Raw genomic sequence first — 20,272 nt, 5'->3', positions numbered from 1 at the left:
ATGCACACTCGGATCTGCTACATCAGATGTAGCAGAGCCGAGGGTGCACTGGAACCCCTGTGCAAACTCAGCTCACGCTAATAGAATACATTGGCCAGCGCTGATTGGCCAATGCATTCTATTAGCCCGATGAAGTAGAGCTGAATGTGTGTGCTTAGCTCAACTACTCCACCGGCGTAGTTGAGCTAAGCACACACATTCAGCTCTACTTCATCGGGCTAATAGAATGCATTGGCCAGCGCTGATTGGCCAGAGTACGGAATTCGACCAATCAGCGCTGGCTCTGCTGGAGGAGGCGGAGTCTAAGATCGCTCCACACCAGTCTCCATTCAGGTCTGACCTTAGACTCCGCCTCCTCTGGCAGAGCCAGCGCTGATTGGCCGAAGGCTGGCCAATGCATTCCTATGGGTATGCACAGACTTAGCAGTGCTGAGCCAGTTCTGCTCAACTACACCGTGTGCCGGTCAGCCCATCTGATATAGCAGAGCCGAGTGTGCACACTCGGCTCTGCTACATCAGATGTAGCAGAGCCGAGGGTGCACTGGAACCCTTATGCACACTCGGCTCTGCTACATCAGATGTAGCAGAGCCGAGGGTGCACTAGAACCCTTATGCACACTCGGCTCTGCTACATCAGATGTAGCAGAGCCGAGTGTGCACACTCGGCTCTGCTATATCAGATGGGCTGACCGGCACACGGTGTAGTTGAGCAGAACTGGCTCAGCACTGCTAAGTCTGTGCATACCCATAGGAATGCATTGGCCAGCCTTCGGCCAATCAGCGCTGGCTCTGCCGGAGGAGGCGGAGTCTAAGGTCGGACCTGAATGGAGACTGGTGTGGAGCGATCTTAGACTCCGCCTCCTCCAGCAGAGCCAGCGCTGATTGGTCAAATTCCGTACTCTGGCCAATCAGCACTGTCCAATGCATTCCTATGGGGAAAAGTTAGCTTGCGAAAATCGCAAGCTGACAGGGATTTCCATGAAATAAAGTGACTTTTATGCCCCCAGACATGCTTCCCCTGCTGTCCCAGTGTCATTCCAGGGTGTTGGTATCATTTCCTGGGGTGTCATAGTGGACTTGGTGACCCTCCAGACACGGATTTGGGTTTCCCCCTTAACGAGTATATGTTCCCTATAGACTATAATGGGGTTCGAAACCCGTTCGAACACTCGAACAGTGAGCGGCTGTTCGAATCGAATTTCGAACCTCGAACATTTTAGTGTTCGCTCATCTCTAGTCTGTAGTATTATTGGTAGTGAAAACAGTCCTATAAAGCTTTCAAGCTATAACTGACAGTCACTGAATATATCTAGCATCAAAGTGTTTTTTTTATATGTCTGCATTAGTCATTTTACCTTCATATAACTATTTATGAGGGGGTCCTCTCACCCCAGCCCTCCTAGAATACATTATTTAAGGTGTAACTAACTTTGCAGAATAAACAGCCATATATATCAGAGTTGGTAAGGCTATAAAAAGGCACAAATCCATTAAGTCTGACCCATAAACCTACCACATTGAGAAGAAGGCAAACCCCCTCCCTTCCGATAAGGATAGACTAAATCCCTGGATTAAAATCTCATCCCAAAATACTAGTTCCCATAACTTGTGATAATTTTACCTTAAAGAAAAGTATCCAGTCCCCTCTGGAATGTAGATAGATTATCAGCCATCACCACATCCTGTGAAAATTAGTTCCATAATATTTTCACTGCTCTTACTGTATAGAAAACCCATATATGACTATGGGAAAACATACTTTTTGAGAATGCCCCCTTGTGTGTACATGAAGAATAACAGTATTTCTTTACATAATATAAGTGGCATTGTATATGTTTCTCCAGTTTTCCCCTTCTTTACTATTGTCTTCCTGAAATCAGCTACACAATGAGTAGAGATTATCTCTCATGACATGTCCCATACACGGTGCATACTGCTCCTCCATCTCTCCCATACACTCATCATCAGCAATAGCTGAATGGTGGACAATGGGAAATAGTGGAGGCAATAGTGAGCAATGTTGATGTGAATACAGTGCTGTGGTGAGATAAAACACTTACTAGAAGCAGCAGCAATCCTGCTCTATCTCCCTTTCTCCAGCTGTTCCCCCTCCATTCCCTTCTTTATAATTTTAATGGGCAACAGCAGTAAGTTGATGCCTATAACATATTACAAAATGTATCTTAGCTTATACTATGGATTTGCTGCTCCAACAACTTCCCTTTAGTTCATTAAATTAGAATTTCTTCAAAACGACTCATACTAGGTTCACACAAGAACAGAGGACAAGTAGACTGCTAAAAAAAAGTGGTTATATACAAAACCCAATGGACCCCAGTGATTGTAATGGGGTCAGGAAACAACCAGATAAATAATCCATGCATGCAGGACTTTTTCAGTTGCCGATTTTAGCTGGACAGCGTGACTCCAGTGCAAATGTGAATGTAGCCTAAACTGAAATCAAAGACAACTTTTAGGACAACATAGAACTAAGTATATCAACAGCTTTTATTACATGCTGACAATAGATATTACATGCCGGGATAGATTCTATTTTAATAAGAATAAAAATCATACACCCTACGAGTTTAAGAAACTGGTAACACTGGCTTTTACTGGGCTAGAGTCAGAAAAGGTCCTAGAATTAGGAAAAAGAATCAATTCAACTGCAGAAATACAGGAATACAAATGAATGAACTAGAGGGATTAGAAGTCATGAAAGATTTCAGTAGCATCATCCTACGGATAATAATTTTCGAGCACAAAATAGTTTGACAAGGACCAGAAGAATAGGTGTTGAATAGGTGAAGTCTAAGGAGGATTAACTATATCCTCCAAATATACTGCTAAATCTGATGAGTAGGGAAGGGGTGATCGCCATGATACTGAGCAATGACTGGAGAGTATGGGAAAGCACAGAGAGATATTCTTATAATTGGGCAGAATACAGCATATCGAAAAAAGAAAGAAGCAGATTCAAAGGGTGAGGTGAATGTGAGAACTGGTCTTAATAATATGGGGAGTATAATAATTGAGAGAGAATAAGAAGAGAATAAGGTTGTGACATGAGTATTGAGCGAAGCTCATATTCAGTTAAAGGTATAACCATAGTAAAAGTGAATATAACGTCATGGCATGAGTGGATGTAGAATGTGTCGTTAATAAAGAGCTGTAAGTATGTCAGGTTCCGGAATTACTTTAAATATTGAAAGTCTTGACTGCAAGTATAAAATAAGACATGGAAGGAAGAAGTAGGGAGTATAGTACTAAAGATATCTATAGCTAATTTATTCCCAGGAAAACAATCTATGTTTGAGTGTCAGCTCATTCTGACCTTGAACTAACCAATGGGGAAGGGGGAAGTCTGTGGTTGTCTGGATTGTTAGAACAACCCCTTTAAATACCAAGAGAATATACTGTTTTGGGCACCAAAGTAACACTAAAAATTCATTCTCCTTTGCCACGCAGGATAGTAGGGATAGTATTTGGCTCCACCTCAACATTTTTCCACGACCCTTAAAGGGGCTCTATCATTGGGAAAAGTCATTTTAACTAAGCATATACTTGCATAGTCTTTAGAAAGGCTATTCCACACATCCCTTTTGTATGTTAATCGCCTCAGTAGTTTTTGAATGAGCCCGTTTTTATTCATATGCTAATTGGCCTCCAACATGCACCCGGAAGTCTCAACGAGCACTCCTCTCCTCTCTCTGCTGTGTGCTGTGTGTGAGAGCAAGGAGATGAGTCATCAGCAGCATCCTGTGTTGTACACACAGCAGACAGTGCTCACTGAGACTTCTGGTGCTCACTGGAGTCTAATTAGAACAACACAGGCTGCTGCTGATGGCTGATCTCCCTGCTCTCACACACAACACACAGCACACAGCAGAGAGAGGAGAGGTGTGCTCGCTGAGACTTCCGTGTACATGTTGTAGGCTAATTAGCATATGAATAAAAACGGACTCATTCAAAAACTACTGAGAGGATTAACATACAAGAGGTATGAGTGGAATAGCCTTTCTAAAGGCTATGCAAGTATGTGCTTAGTTAAAAATGACTTTTCCCAATGATAGAGCCCCTTTAAAAAAGTTTTCTTCCACCTTATTTGCAAACATTGCAATTTTGGAGAAGGAAATTTTGCCCAGGTTTGCAAGACATAGTAGAAAATGTCCAAAACTAATCCGGGCCTGCACCAAATCAGTTTTTTCCATTTTCATCCTACTAAATAGTATCATATTGGTAAACTGTGAACCTTTACTATGACATAATGTTACCTGGAAGTATTAATAATTGTCTTTACATGTTCTAATTAGTTTACACATCCAAGGTACTGAGTGATAAACTGCAGCATTGATGTGACAGATTGAAGGCTGAATTTTAATATTTATGTAACATCAGATAGCAGTATTACACCCAGAGGAGAGTCATTTGTAAAATCACATATTGTGCATCTAAAATATCTGCTTCCTTGGAGATTTTTTTCCCGGGCATCAATATAATATTTTACATTAACTTGATCTACTGCTCCTGCGAAGATGAAATTAATAACACTTGGAAATAGAGTTCTCCAGACAGATATTTATTGCTGTTTAAGGTATTGTCAATATCTATAAAAATGTTACTGTACATTCTACAAGACTGAAGGGTTGTGATGTGCTGGTGTAGGACTCATCTTCTGATGTCCATTTACAAATTAATCTGGTATATTTAATAAGTTATTTATTCTATTGCATTCATTAATTCCATGGTGCTGCATATATGAAAAGGGTTTGTATACATAATAACAAGTACAATAGACTAATATAGTGACCAAATAGTACAATGGGACAAAGAACCCTATAAGAGAAGGTGGAGGGGGACCGTAGGTGAGGGTAGATGGTGGATTGGTGGCAGGGTTATTTAAGGTTGTAGATTTTCCTAAATAGGTGAATCTTCAGGTTGTGATTGTTGGGTACAGTCTTATGTATCGCAGTAATAAACCCAGGAATCTTGGAGGTGGTTGTATGAATTGAGGATTGAAACTATAGAATGAAGGACGACATATTGAGAAGATCTGAGATTACATTTGGAGAATTTGGGGGAGATATATGGAGCGGACAGATTGTAAATAGCCTTATATGTCAGTTATGTTAATAGATTATATTCAATGGACAATAGGTAGTTAATTTAAGAAAAAAACATATTACATAAAAACTAAACTATATGGACATACTTTTACATTTGACAGTTATGTGGTGCTGTAGACTAGAACACTAGAACATAATATTAATCTTACCAAAGTAACCTTTGCATAGATTTAGTATGGTCTTTATTGCAGGAAGATTAACCATTGGTTTTAGATCAGCTCCCAAGGGCCAAAGCCTAGAGGAAACCCAAATCTTTTCAGTCATTTAGCACGCCCATCAAATGTAATTTATTATTCCAATCCAAGTGTATTATGACTACAGAGCTTGGTAAAGGGTTTATGAGTTGTGATGCCCATGGGTTCAGATTGCTCTCAGTTTTCTTCTGTTCTACTGATTTCCCTGGTTTATTTTTACATTTTGCTATTTACTTAGCAATACTTTGAACATTTTCAGGCCACTCCACAGCATTCACTGTATGCTAGGGACATGTGCCTATCTCAGTACTCATAGTAAAGGGGTATAAGGGCTGCCAACCTTACTGAAATTAATGGTTTCCCATAAATGGGGCTATGCTGCAATTTGCACAGCAGGTGGTCAGGAGGTCTGCTGTGCAGGGAAGAAGCAGCACATTAATCCAGTGCTGCAGACCATTCTTGAGACCCCTACTGATAATATTCTAGAAATATGCCAATATTTTGTAAATATTTCTTTTAACTAGTAACTAGTGCTCCAAAGATTCTGATGTGTTGTATTAAATAATATCCATTACATTATTACATACAATACTTGCCAACATTCAAAGTTTGCCCTCCAGGAGAGTGGTGCGCGGCATGGTGATATGATGATCCGAGTCACCAATATATGGGAAGGGGCAAAGATATCTACCAGGGCATGATAGGAATAGATTGAGATTGTCCTTGTCAGGATAGGAATCATGCTTTGGGGTTGTAGGATAAAATAAGATTTCTCCCTCCTTCCCACATGGAATTGATTTTGACATAGACTCCCCCATGTAACCTGGTAAGAAAGTTCTTTTTCCTTTGAGCCCAGGAAACTCCTGAATACTTTGTTCTGTACAAAGTTGAATGTGATGACAACAAAATCACACAAAAATCATCAATGGAAATGAAATTTATTAACCAATGGTCCGCCCTAAAATTAAAGTGGAAAAACACACTACAGGCTGATACGACTTTGATGTAATGTCCTTAAAACATGTCAAAATTAGGCTCAGTAGTGTGTGTGGCCTCCACGTGCCTGTATGACCTCCCTACCATGCCTGGGCATGCTCCTGATGAGGTTGCAGATGGTCTCCTGAGCAGTGGTGTAACTAGGAATGGCGGGACCCCATGGCAAACTTTTGAAATGGGCCCCCTCCTTCCTGACCGACACCGAAGACCTCGACAGACCGACCCCCTTCCGCATTCCTGCGTGCTCTATTATGCCCCATAGTGGCCCCTGCGCACAGTATTATGCCACATATTGGCCCCAGTACAAAGTATTATGCCCCATAGTCACCCCAGTGCACAGTATTATGCCCCATAGTGGCCCCTGCACACAGTATTATGCCCCATAGTGGCCCCTGCACATACTATTATGCCCCTTTGTGGACCCTGCACACAGTATTATGCCCCATAATTAACACCCATTAACAATTATTATACTCTGGGGTCTTTTCAGACCCCAGAGTATATTTAGAGACCCGGGGGGATACAAACATAAAAAAACACTGTTACTTACCTATCTCCGGCTCCGCTGCAGTCTTCGGTGCTGTCAGCTATCTTTAATGATGTACTGACGTCACATGACCGGGGACACAGGATCAGTAAGTAAATAGGGCCCGTTACTGTCTGGAATAACTCCAGCCGGTAATGGCCTATTAAGAAATAAAAATGCAGGGGTAGCGGCTGTCGCCGGGCCCCTAATGTCCCAGGCCCTGTGGCAGCCACTACCCCTGCTACCCCGGTAGTTACACCACTGCTCCTGAGGGATCTCCACCTAGACCTGGGCTTAAGCATCTGCCAACTTCTGGACAGTCTGTGGTGCAATGTGACGTTGGTGGATGGAGCGAGACATGTTGTCCCAGATGTGTTCAATCAGATTCAGGTCTGAGGAATGGACGGGCTAATCCATAGCTTCATTGCCTTCATCCTGCAGGAACTGCTGACACACTCCTATAGATTTAATTCACACTTTCACCCCACAAAATTGGATTTGCGGTATAAAAACAACAACATAACAGATGGTTGAGAGATTATTCTATAAACTTGAATAATATAATACAATGTTAATACTGAACAGAAATAGCCACAAGATATTTACAGTGTGTTTTGCGCATAGCATGGATTAAATATCCCTCAGTGACAATTATGCATTCACAATGACTCAGTCAGGTAGCTGGAGGTCTTTTATTAAAAGAGCAACATAGAAATAATTCAGTGAAATGACTAAATAATGACGGTGGTGGGTAAGACATTACTCACTTATTGTATTATATTAATAAGAAATATTTTTATATATTGCTGGTTAGAACTGTCACGTGACAACAACATGTTTTAATTACTTACTGGCAGACTTTATTAACCATTATTTATCATGATGCCAATCAGGCAATGTTATAATGTATACTGTTAGGCTGTTATACAGGTATAGCATTGTATGTGCACTCAGTTTATTCAGGACCAAGGACAGTTCATGGTGATGAGGCTCTTACCACATGTGGATCTTTAGGTTGCCATCAAGGGTTCCAATATTTTTATTCCTAGCATAGCGTGCTCTTTCCATCAAAATACTGACACTGATGGAAACCCAATGAACCTCAGTTTAAGGGACTTTTTTAAAGATAATTTTAGTATAGAATTTATTTGATGGTTTCGTTGGGAAATAGATACAGCATAATTATCATTGCCATATCCCCAAACAAAGATCAAGGCTACACAGTGGTATGGTAGATACTTGTAAATTGCAACCATGACACTGCCAGATTTGTTCATAACCACAATCACTATCATGAGTTGTGACTAGGAACACAACATCTGAGGTCTTAAGTAGCAAGTTGTTGTAAAGCCCTAGTCTTATGTAACAGGGCATTAACTCTATCAAATGACAAACATGTATCTGCTACATCTGTAGATAGATTATCACACTAAATTCAGGTAGATGAAGATTGATTTTTCACTATATATTTTTGCTTCTTGAAAATTGATATTTACACTGGCATAGTAACAGGGGACACTTATATCATCATCTTCACAGGAAAGTAATTTCTTTTTTGCATTGTTCCAAAGCAGCATAGATTTGAAAGGGAAAAATGTGTCTTTTCTCTGAATTTGTACTTTAGCACATGCAGTAGCAGCAGGAAATATCCCTGACAAATTGCACCTGGTCATCCATCACAGTATAAAATAGAGGCGGTTGGGAAGCTCTGAGGGTGGAGGCTCTACCACGGGAGATATATTTAGCAATTCAATAAGAAAATAAATTGTTCAAAGAATGCAACATGATCAAAAAGACATTCATTGTCAAAAAATCAATAGCTCAGGAGACATTCGTGTTAGATCCTCAGGTGCCGGAAAGCTTTGACCTGCCTCCAAGGGCTAATGTGGTTCCCCGTTGTTATGAAGAGCTCTTAAAGAGTAATCTCACATCTCTAATGGAACAAAGTTGTTTTATCAAAATGACACATGCACAGGACATGCTATATATTGTCTCCCTAGACCACCAGACCCAGAAAGCTCCTTCCCAACACTGCTCATCTGTGCCAGGTGCATTATTTATCTTCTGAGGTACATGCACACTAACATTATTCATCCTGTTCCTTACTGGTCCAATATCAAACAGAATAGTACAGATAAAGATCAGCTGCTGGACCATCAGATAATTTTTGCTGTCTTTTAAAGGGGTTCTACAGAATATGTGAAAAATTTTTCCATACCATGTTTTTAAAAAATGCACTGCTAATTGGCACAGTGGGTCACTGGTTAGCACTGCAGCCTTGCAGTGCTGGAGTCCTGGGTTCAAATCCAACTAAGGACAACATCTGTATGTTCTTACCGTGTTTGCATGGGTTTCCTCCAGGTACTCTCACACTCCAAAGACATACTAACAGGGAGGGCAAAAAATGCACTGCTGTAGGTAAATACTCCCTCTGCACTGAAGACTATAAGTGGATGCTCTCATAGTTAGTGCCATGTAAAGAACACCTGCCCAGGGCACAAAGAGGCCTCCCCAGTGTGGATGAGATTTTCTCGGATATATATATATATATATATATATATATATATATATGGCTATACAAGGAAAACACTTACATGGATCTATAAGTACATTAAGGGGATTTATAAAGACTATCATTTAGTATGCTAGTCTTGATAATCCCTACACTGCCAGAAGATGTCTCCTCATTAACCAGGCGCATCTTACAGTGGGGCCAGCTCATAGATGGGGGTAGATTTCAGGCATCATTTTTTACAGTAAGCTGGCCTAAGTCTGACGTGGCCAGTGGCCCCACCAGTGCCAGGTCCACTTTCAGATAATTGCAAGGGTGGTGTAAAAACACTACTTTTAAAACATTGTTACTCTACACTACTTTCAATTTATCTTACATGTCCTGGGCATCCTTGTGGCATCTGGTGCTTTATGATGTCAGTGCATTCCATGTGACTGCTGAGTCCCAATCACAGGTCTCAGTAGCCCTCTGTGGTGTGTGAACCTAGAAGAAGCAGAAAGGGACCCTGAGGGGGTGCTGGACACCATCAAGAAGTGAACAAGGAGTGAGGGAAGATGCGTATAACGCTATATTATGTTTCCACACATGCATTTGTTATAATCTGGGGTTTGAAGAGATCCCAGATTATAATAAAAGCACCTCTGGGTCATGATAAACAAGTTTGGCTTGAAACTAACCCAAACCCAAAACAAATCTTCAGAGAATCGCCCGTCTTCAATAAGTTTCTGCATCCCAGCTATCGTAAAGTGCACACACCCTGCTGTAGTGTCTATCTCCAATATGAATGCCACAAAAAAAATGAACAGCTGTAATGTTAAAAAAATACATCGAGCAAATCATTATGTATCCAATTAATGAAAGAAAGATGTGAGACATTCCCTTTAAATATCTCCAGTTCACATATCCTCCAGGTTTCTGCTCCAAGTAAAACCTCCTATTAACACTACGGGCCACTATAATAACCATGCTAAACAATTTACTGTAATTTAAAGATCTTTGGTGAATAAAATGGAAGAACGAATTTTCACATCAACTATTAAGAATGTTATAGAGTCTCCTATCAATTTCATAGTGAGGATCGCAACGTTTTAGAGCAGGAAATGATCTGTGTCTCATTATTCTTTGGTAATACTGTAGAGGACATTATTATTTAAGTTATTTAATAAACCAAGGCAGCAAAGATGTTAAAATAATTGACTGTCACATATATCACTGAATAAAAATAGTCATTTTCATTCTAATACAAACATGATGGAAATAAAATGTTATGAGAAGTATATGTGTAATAACAAAGTAAATAATCATTCTAATTATACTTCCAAAACATTGGTACAGATTTTATGGGTATGAGCAAGTTTAACAAGTTCACAATTTCCAAGGAAAATGTTGGATGGAAATTGAAACACAGTTGTACCTAGTCGTTACACATTGTAGCCGTATATGTGGCCTATTCACCTTTTCACCTTAAAGGTCCATTCACTTAAAGGGGCTCTATCACTGGGAAAAGTCATTTTTAACTAATCACATCCTTGCATAGCCTTTAGAAATGCTATTCTGCACCTACCTTTAGTATGTAGATTGCCTCAGTGGTTTCTGAATAAGTCCGTGTTTATTCATATGCTAATGAGCTTCCAGCCAGCACAGGAAGTTTGCAGCAGCACTCATCTCTGCTATTATCTCCTATGTGTGTGAAGGAAGCTGAGTCATCATCATCATCAGCAGCCTGTACTGTATAGACCCATAGGAAACAATAGCAAACTGCATACACCAAGCCTAGGACCATAACATGCTGTGAACATGTACAGATACAGATGTACATGTTCAACTTAAATCTGCTAAGTTGCTACACCATGACAATGCTCAACAAAAGCAATTGAAAACAATGGAAAAAGTTGAGTTAGGCTGAGGTTCACATTGCAGGAAAGTTTTTTTTTTTTTTTTTTTTGGGGGGGGGGTGTTGCTACAGGTTTTGCTGTAGTTTTTGATCTCAAGCTAAAAGCCAATCCAGGAAAATTTCCATTTGTTCCAACTACCAGGTAAGTAAAAAAATATTAAAACTTAACATTTAATACATGTTTAAAAAGAAAAAAAAACAGGGAAATAAATCCCTGCAGGGTACAGATACTGGAAACCGTTCATGCATTTTGGGGAAGTACTTCCCTTAGTCATAGACAAAGCTAAAAACCAAGCTACAAAAGGAAGAGGAAATGTAAAGCAAGCACTTATACTTCTTTCTTCTACTCAATGCACTCTTAGTTTTGGCCAAAAACCTGCAGCAAAAAGAAAAACAACTTTCCAAAATGCGGGGCCAAGTGATTATAAGATAAGTTAACCCTAGAACGCATGACGTTAAAAATACATAAATTTTAACGTATTGGGGGCCGTTTATCCCCCATGCAAATAATATAGAAAAACACACTTAAATTACTTTCACAAGTTTATTTCAAAATTGTAAATTGAAATCTGAATAGTGGGCAAAATTTTTATTATAATGGAGCAAAAAGTTAAGCATGCAGGCCTAAAAGGCCCCAGGTATGCGTTCTAGGGTTAAAGTTTGTTAAAGGTTATGTTAAACTTGGCAACATCTGTATATACCGTATTTTTCGGACGATATCGCCGCGCAGGAGCCGGCCTGCAACTTCACAGGTACGGGGCCGGTGGGGACCGGCCCCGGGGGAGAAGGGGCCACCGATACTGACCCGGCATCCGCTGTACTAGAGAGGCGGATGCCGGGGAGGGATAGACGCCGGGGCCTGAGACATCGCTGCGCTCCTCTGCCCTGCATGAAGCCAGCGGCGGGGGGACGGAGGAGCGGAATAGCATCGCCCCTGCCGCTGCCGGCTTCATGCAGGGCAGAGGAGCGCAGCGATGTCGCAGGCCCCGGCACCTGTAATGGCGTCTATCACTTGCCGGCTTCCGCCTCTCTATTACAGCGGATGCCAGGCGCCACATTCGGCCTATAAGACGCACCCTTCTTTTCCCCCCAAATTTGGGGAAAAAAAAGTGCGTCTCATAGTCCGAAAAATACGGTACATGAAAACTTATATCTGTCACAAAAACTCTTTTTTACTAACACAACCTTCCATTACTTGCTTTACATTCTGTGCTAACTCTCCTTCCTTGCATTGGGAGCAATATTCCATATCTGATTCTGGGGCCACAAGTGGACATATGGTAATCCAATAATTCACACTGCATCAAGATTTGGGGCCCTATGCCTCACTGGGCTGGGGGGAATTTCTTAGCAGTTTATCCAGCTCTTCAGCTGCAGGAATTACCAGCTGTTGGTGACATTAAATAATATGGTGGATGTTCTTACACTGGGTTTTTTACTCAGCCAACAACATGTTGGGCTTTATTAAGAACAATGTTTAGTATACCAGTAATACTTCCTCCACCACCACAGGATGTGCCTCATTTATAACTGGTGTACAAGGCATGATAGATTTCCTATATGATCGCCACAGTCATATGTTCCCTATCAGTGACTAAGAACAATGGAACATTGGCATCTAAGAATTTCCCTAATTAGATATGTGTCTTATAATTAGAGATGAGCAAACACTGTTTGGATCAGTCGTTCTGAACAGCACGCTCCCATAGAAATGAATGGAAGCACCTGGCACGTACACTTTGCCGGCGGCCGGTCGCCGTGCCAGGTGCTTCCATTCATTTCTATGGGAGCGTGCTGTTCGGAACGGCTGATCCGAACAGTGTTCACTCATCTCTACTTATAACCTGCTCAGTGTTTGTACAATCATCCTATAGGAAAGTTGATGGATGTGAGTTGGGTCTGCCAGTGTCCTGGTTACTTTCATTATACAGGACCCAGAATGATGGCGGTCCTGGATTCGAGACCAACACAGATGATAAATGGAGTAATCTGAGGTTATTCTATACACTATCTTGATCACCTAAAGTTCTATTAACATCCCTATAGAGTAACTTTATATATGTTAATAATGAATGTGTTATATTTCATTCCATTTGTTCTTAGTTTTGATTCTAACACTTATTGCAGTAATTCTCATAATTCCAATAATATAACGATCCGAATGCAAGATGTTAAAGAACAAACACCTATTAAAATCCTACACTAAGTCCTTACGTATACTAAGTCAAGACTATTTTATAACTTATTAACACTAAAGTACTAAGTTAAGAAGATCAAACCTACAAATTAGACATGACAACAACTCCCCCAAACTAAATCCATTAGCAACCTGTTGGGTTTATGTGTTTCCTATGCCGGCTTCTGCCAGCATTTTACCTCTATCAACTAATTAATTAGTTCTCACAACCCAATTTCCTTCTCCCCTCCAGCCACATGCGCTGAAATGAAAATAGTTTCCAGGATTTGCTTTCATTACAACCATTTCACTTTTGAAAGGCGGTAACGCATTTCTGTCCGCTTTGCTGCTGACATGGTTAAAATATTGTCTGAGAAATGTGAATCTAAGAATGAAATATCTAGCAGAAAGAAACAGAGTCTCTGTCTGCTGGATAATTGCTGGATACGAAGGACAAAGTCATTCATTACAGATCAGCCAAATAGGAATCTGGAGGCTTCTATCTAAATAAACTAGAATTGATCCATTTTCTATATAAGAGACTTGCCATAATTTACTGACAAATAATTTACTGCACCTTTTGGAGACTGACAACAAATTATATGCTTCTAAAGAAGACAGGGAAATGACTGGACTGATGAAAAAGTGATTTAAAAATGACAAATCCTTTTAAAGACCCCGAGCTAGAATAAGGCAGGATTGTCACATGAATGTGCTGACTCAAGTGAAGAGTGGAACAGCGAGACTTTTCGTCATTTAGACTGTACATCCAATATTCTTACCAGTATAGTAACACATAAATATTCTGCTTTTGTCTTTATGTTTTTTTCTTTGTTTCTCTTCTTTGTCTTTTGTTTCTTTATTGGAGTTATCAATCTCGTGGAGGAAACAGAACAAACTAGTCTGATCCTATATCCATTGAACAATACATTTTGCATTGTTATTCATTACGAAAATAAGGAACTAAAGTAGATTTCCATTTTATGTAAATAATACTAAGATCTGGCTCAGTTCACACTGACTTCCTTTAATACAGGATTTGTAAAGGGTTTGACATATCAGTACTGATCCCTCATTTTCTCTTTGTCCTCTGTATGGGTAAATCAGGTTTTCACTTTTTCCGTCAATGGATTGAATAGTATGCCAATTTCTCTTATTTGTAAGATTTTTTTTTTTGTTGCTCAACTTTGCTATTGAACTTTACACCTAGAGAATGAATACATGGCCAAAGTACATAATAGATATATAGTATATTAAACACTCCAAATGGATTGGATGGAGATGGACATTGGTTAACTTTCCAGTAATAAAATGCTAACCCACAGCCCAGATCATATATCTAGGACCAAACTACCTAAAAATTGAAAGAAAGATAAAAAAAAATATCACCTGGATAAAAGCAATAACATATCCCCGTACAAATTAGATCAAAATAGAAAACACAAAAGGAAAATCTCAGTCATGAAGATATCTAAAAGGAACACAAATTGATCCTGTATAATTCACTCTTCTTTAAGCCCCGTTGTCTTTAGAATAGTCTTTCAGATCCAAAATACCTATGAAACTAAATTTCATAATAGGGTGTTTATTGGAAGAAGACACATACATTGTTAGGCCCAAACTGATGAAGCAATGCAGAGATTAGCCTGCAGTACACAAATCAGCCTGCAGGTGTATTAGGAGCAGGGCCTAATACAGTTAGGCCCAAAAATATTTGGACAGTGACACGATCTTCGTGATTTGAACTCTGTAGGCCACCACAGTGGATTAGAAATGAAACAATTGAAATGTGTATATTCTGGTTGAATGCAATAGATCAAAAATATCCTGTGAAATGTTTAGAAATTCCAAGCAATTTTCCACAAATTTCTCCCTCTCATTTCAGGGGATCAAAAGTAATTGGACATATTAACATTACCATAAATAAAATGTTAATTTTTAATACTTTGTAGAGAATCCTTTGCAGGCAATGACTGTCTGAAGTCTGGAACCAACGGTTATCACCAAATGATGAGTTTCTGTTAGGAATTGTTAAGACAGCAGTACCCCAGTGCTGTAGATGAACCCTGGAGGAAGGGGCACGAGAGACAGTGAGCCCTAAGCTGAAGCCCCCCACTGTCCCTTCCTACTTGCCTAGTATTATCCTATGTAATAGGTGGCAACTTGGAGACAATCCCTCCCTATACACATGAAACACAAAACGCAGACAAGACAAACAACAACAATTTTGAGGTCAGTAAGCCAAGGGTATGGTAACAGTTGAGCAATGCAGTGTCAAAATCAATATCCAAAAGAGTCAATAGGGAAAGCCAGAGGTCAAGAATCAGAGCACAAGAATAAACAGCGAGAGAAAAGCCAGCACGCACAAGGCAATAGCAAGCACCAATGTGAATGTGAGCCAAGAATAAATAGGGAGGAAGAACCCACCTTGGAGTTGATAGGTGGATAGGCTGTCAATTACAGGGCAAGGCTAAACTTAACTATTAGAGGAGGAGAGGGAAATGAAGGTGAAAGCAGACGGGCGTGGTGGAAAAATCTATTACAAATCTAGATCCATGTTCACACAGTGCAACCAAAAAACTCTAAGCAAGGAATCAAACTGCACACGCCTCTTGCACCATAGCATGCGAGCAGAGGGCGGTGCAGTGTCCCAAGCAGGCAGAGATGTTACAGTTTCCTCCTTTGTGATGCTTTGCGAGGTCTTTACAATGATTGTCTTCAGTTGTTTCTTGTTTGTGGGTCTTTTGTGTTAAGCACTTTAAAGCCATACTCTATTGGGTTGAGATCTGATGATTGACTCGGCCATTGCAATTAGTTTCATCTGTCCAAAGAATGCTATTCCAGACCTGGATGGCTTCTTTAGATTTTTTTTTGGCAAAGTAGAATCTGGCCATTCTATTTTTGAGGCTGATGAATTGTTTACACCTTGTGGCGTACCCTCTGTATTTGGTTTCATGAAGTCTTTGCTTCATGGCAGACTTAGAGACTTAGGTTTCACTTCTTTTGAGAGCTTCTTTGACCGCATGTTGTGGGTTCACAGTAACAGCTTCAAAGTGCAAATGTTACACCCGGAATCAACTCCAGAATTTTTGGCTGCTTAATCGATGATAGATTAATGAGGGTATAGCCCATGCAGCCCATTAAATAGCTTTGGAGATAATTACCTTTGGGCCTTTGAAAATGAGGCAGCTATATATTGGATCTGCATTGAGAGCTTGACCTCCTGTTCATACAGGAAGCACTGTGTGCATCAGAAGAGCAGAGGGGAGTCACTGCTCTGTAGGGAGCACATAACTTCACAGTAAAGCTGTCAATAAGTTATTACATCGCACACAGGCTGATTTTCAAACAAAGAGGATTTCTTTTTTTATGGAAGTGCTTCTTGAAGAGCTATCTCTACTATATTTTTGAGTTCAAAGGAAAGAACCAATTAATAGTTATTGGGGATTTCCTTTTAAAACATACATTGAGGTTAAGTGATAAAACGCCAGTGGCAAACCTTACGTACATGACCATATACAGTCCTTTCATTTCCAAGCATTTAGCAGGTGCTAGTTGCTATCTGATACTGTATTGACTATTAAAATATCCATTTGCCATGAACCACAGTCCACAAGCGATTTTACATCAGTTTAAAAACACAATCTTTCGGTTTTACTTAATGTGACTTAAACTTTAATGCTGAGCTGAAAGTACAAAGAATAATCTCTATGCTCTTATAGTTTGTTAGAGTTCAGCTGGAAGCTCGCCAGTAGGGGTGATTAGAAGTGCATGCTCTGTGTCATCGGGGTAGCTGAAATAATCTTGTATCCTACAGAGAGGCTTTTCACATGAGTGTTTTTCAACTTATCCCAGGGGTTGCGGCCAGCATTTACAAAGCTGCTCTAGCATTTCAGCTGTGGTTTGTGTGACACCTCTCCTCGCTCCTCTGATTACTATGGAGAGCTGATGTTTAGCTAATATGCTGCTTGCAATGCAAGATCGTGGAACGTGTTATACAACCCAAGGAAAAGAGCATATACAGGTGTCTTATGTAGCAAACAACAGTTTATTTACCTATCATTGGATGAAAAACTCCATTAGTTGCACATTACCTTTAATAACATCTTCTGATTACATGGGCAACCTTCTGACCTAATACCTGACCCTAAATCCTGCTGACTGCGACCATCCATGAGCTGAGCCTAGACATTACATTGCTTTACTGGTTATTTACTTTACTGGTTCAGTAGTATTTCTTCTTTTTTTTTTTTTTTTTAAATGTAGATTGTGAGCCCCACATAGAGCTCACAATGTACATTTTTCCCTATCATTATGTCTTTTTTTGGAATATGGGATGGAAATCCATGCAAACACGGGGAGAACATACAAACTCCTTGCAGATGGTTTTTTGCCCATGGCGGGATTTGAACACCAGGACTCCAGCGCTGCAAGGCTGCAGTGCTAACCACTGAGCCACCGTGTGGCCCCTGGTTCAGTAGTATTTCTATGGTTTGTAGCCCGGCTTATTTCGCCTTCAAAGTACCCATGTTTTTTTTTTTTTTGTATCCTTAAAGAGGACCCATCACCATTCCTTAGGGTATGTCCACATGCTGGAAAATGGATTCCACGTGTGAACATTCCGCATGGCTAGCCACAATGGAATTCTGATGCAGTGCACTAGTATCCAGCTGTGGCAGTCCACTCTGGATAAGGCCCGAACGAAGGGGCCTAATCGGGAGGGAGTCTTGCCAGGGGTGGATCCAGGGCCGGGCGAGCCTACGGACGCCAATGAGCTGAATACATATGCGTTTAAAGCAGGAGCTGTCAGAGCTCAGCTCCTGCTTTAACGCTGCGCTCCGGCATTTGTAGCCGAGATGTGATGATGTCACATCGCGCCTACAACTAGGTGTATGAGGGAGAGAGTGGAGAGAGAGGAGGGGGAACATTGGAAGGTGAGTGTAAGTGGTTTTTTTTTTGTGTTAAACATTAAGGTAGAACATAATGTAGGGGGCCCATGAAACTGGGGGCAGATGAAGGAGGGGGAGAACGGCATGACACTGGGGCAGATGAAGGGGGGGAGAATGGCATGACACTGGGGCAGATGAAGGGGGGAGAATGGCATGACACTGGGGCAGATGAAGTGGGAGAGAACAGCATGACACTGAGACAAATGAAGTGGGGGAGAACGACATGACACTGGGGCAGATGAAGGGGGGGAGAATGGCATGACACTGGGGCAAATGAAGGGGGGGAAGAATGGCATGACACTGGGACAGATGAAAGGGGAGAACGGCATGACACTGGGGCAGATGAAGGGGGGAGAACGGCATGACACTGGGGCAGATGAAGGGGGAGAATGGCATGACACTGGGGCAGATGAAGGGGGGAGAACGGCATGACACTGGGGCAGATGAAGGGGGAGAGAACAGCATGACACTGAGACAAATGAAGTGGGGGAGAACGGCTTGACACTGCGGCAGATGAAAAGAGGGGAAGAACGGCATGACACTGCGGCAGATGAAAAGAGGGGAAGAACGGCATGACACTGGGACAGATGAAGGAGGGAGAACAGCATGACACTGGGGCAGATGAAGGGGGGACAACGGCATGACACTGGGGCAGATGAAGGGGGAGAACGGCATGACACTGGGCAGAAAAAGGGGGACATGAAACTGGGGGGACATGAAACTGGGGACAGAGATGGAGGGGAGACATGAAACTAGGGGCAGATGAAGGGTGTATAGGAAACTGGGGGAGAGATGGAGGGGGGACATATAATTTACGGGTGACTGTATGAGGATTATATTGTGTGGGAGCACATGAAAAATGAATTAGAATGGGTGGACATAAATATGGGTGGAGCCAAATTTACCATGGCGCACTGTGCGCGTCGCACATTTTGTCCCTCTTTCTAATCTTCAAAACTTGGGAGGTATGGGTTAAATGCGGGAAGCTCTTAAAGGGGTATTCCCATGTCCCTTACTCACTAGTCTTCGCTGCTGTAAACTCTTCTTTCTTCCTGGTTTTCTTGCATCAATTCGTGGGCGGGGTTTCATATGCAAAGCCAGTGGCGAGATGATGTCGCTTCTATGCTGCTGGCCTGGCATGCGCACTCCTGATGCAGCTAATAGTACACAAATAAGGTCAGTTTTATAATTTGGTCAAACACAGCTAACTAGTTATAAAAAAGCCTCAAAAACGCATTTTTAGGGCTAATGTTTTCAAAAAATCATGAGGGGGACCCCCAGACCCCCTGTTCCCCTGGGGGGAATCCCCCAGACCGCCCGGTAAGTAGGGCCCCGCCAAAGTCAATTGCCCAGGGCCCCGCAAAGCCTGGATCCGCCACTGAGTCTTGCACCATGGATGCTGTAGCTGAGTCAGCCATGGAATCTGCAGCAAGATAGGTCATCTCGCTTCAGTCTTTCGCTATTAGCTAACGGCTAATATAAGCGAGCAGCTGCCTTTGAATTCAATGGGAGCTGTTTTGACAGGCGGATTCTGGGGTTGATTCCGCATCAAAATCCACTGTCAAAAAGCTCTCCGTGAACATACCCTTATTATTTTGTGGGGAATAGATGCTTTTACTAAAACAGACATATCTGGAGAGGTGACAGGTTTTCTTTAACATGGGTGTGATTTCTAAGGTAGCAGACATAGCAACTACTATGTTACTCAACAACTCTAAGGTCTTATACACAACAGTGTAGTTTTCCACAGACCTGATGTCAGTAGAAAACCAATGCATTGTTCCATTTTTTACCTTATTTAGATGACCTTGAAAAATCGCTATCACATGGCTATTTTAAAACCCATGAAAGTCTATGGGTGTATTTACATTACTATTTAGTATCTGTCAAAAGGACAAG

This window comes from Leptodactylus fuscus, chromosome 1 (genome assembly GCF_031893055.1).
Source record: "Leptodactylus fuscus isolate aLepFus1 chromosome 1, aLepFus1.hap2, whole genome shotgun sequence".
Classification (NCBI taxonomy): Eukaryota; Metazoa; Chordata; class Amphibia; order Anura; family Leptodactylidae; genus Leptodactylus; species Leptodactylus fuscus.
Note: the sequence above shows the minus strand (reverse complement) of the source record.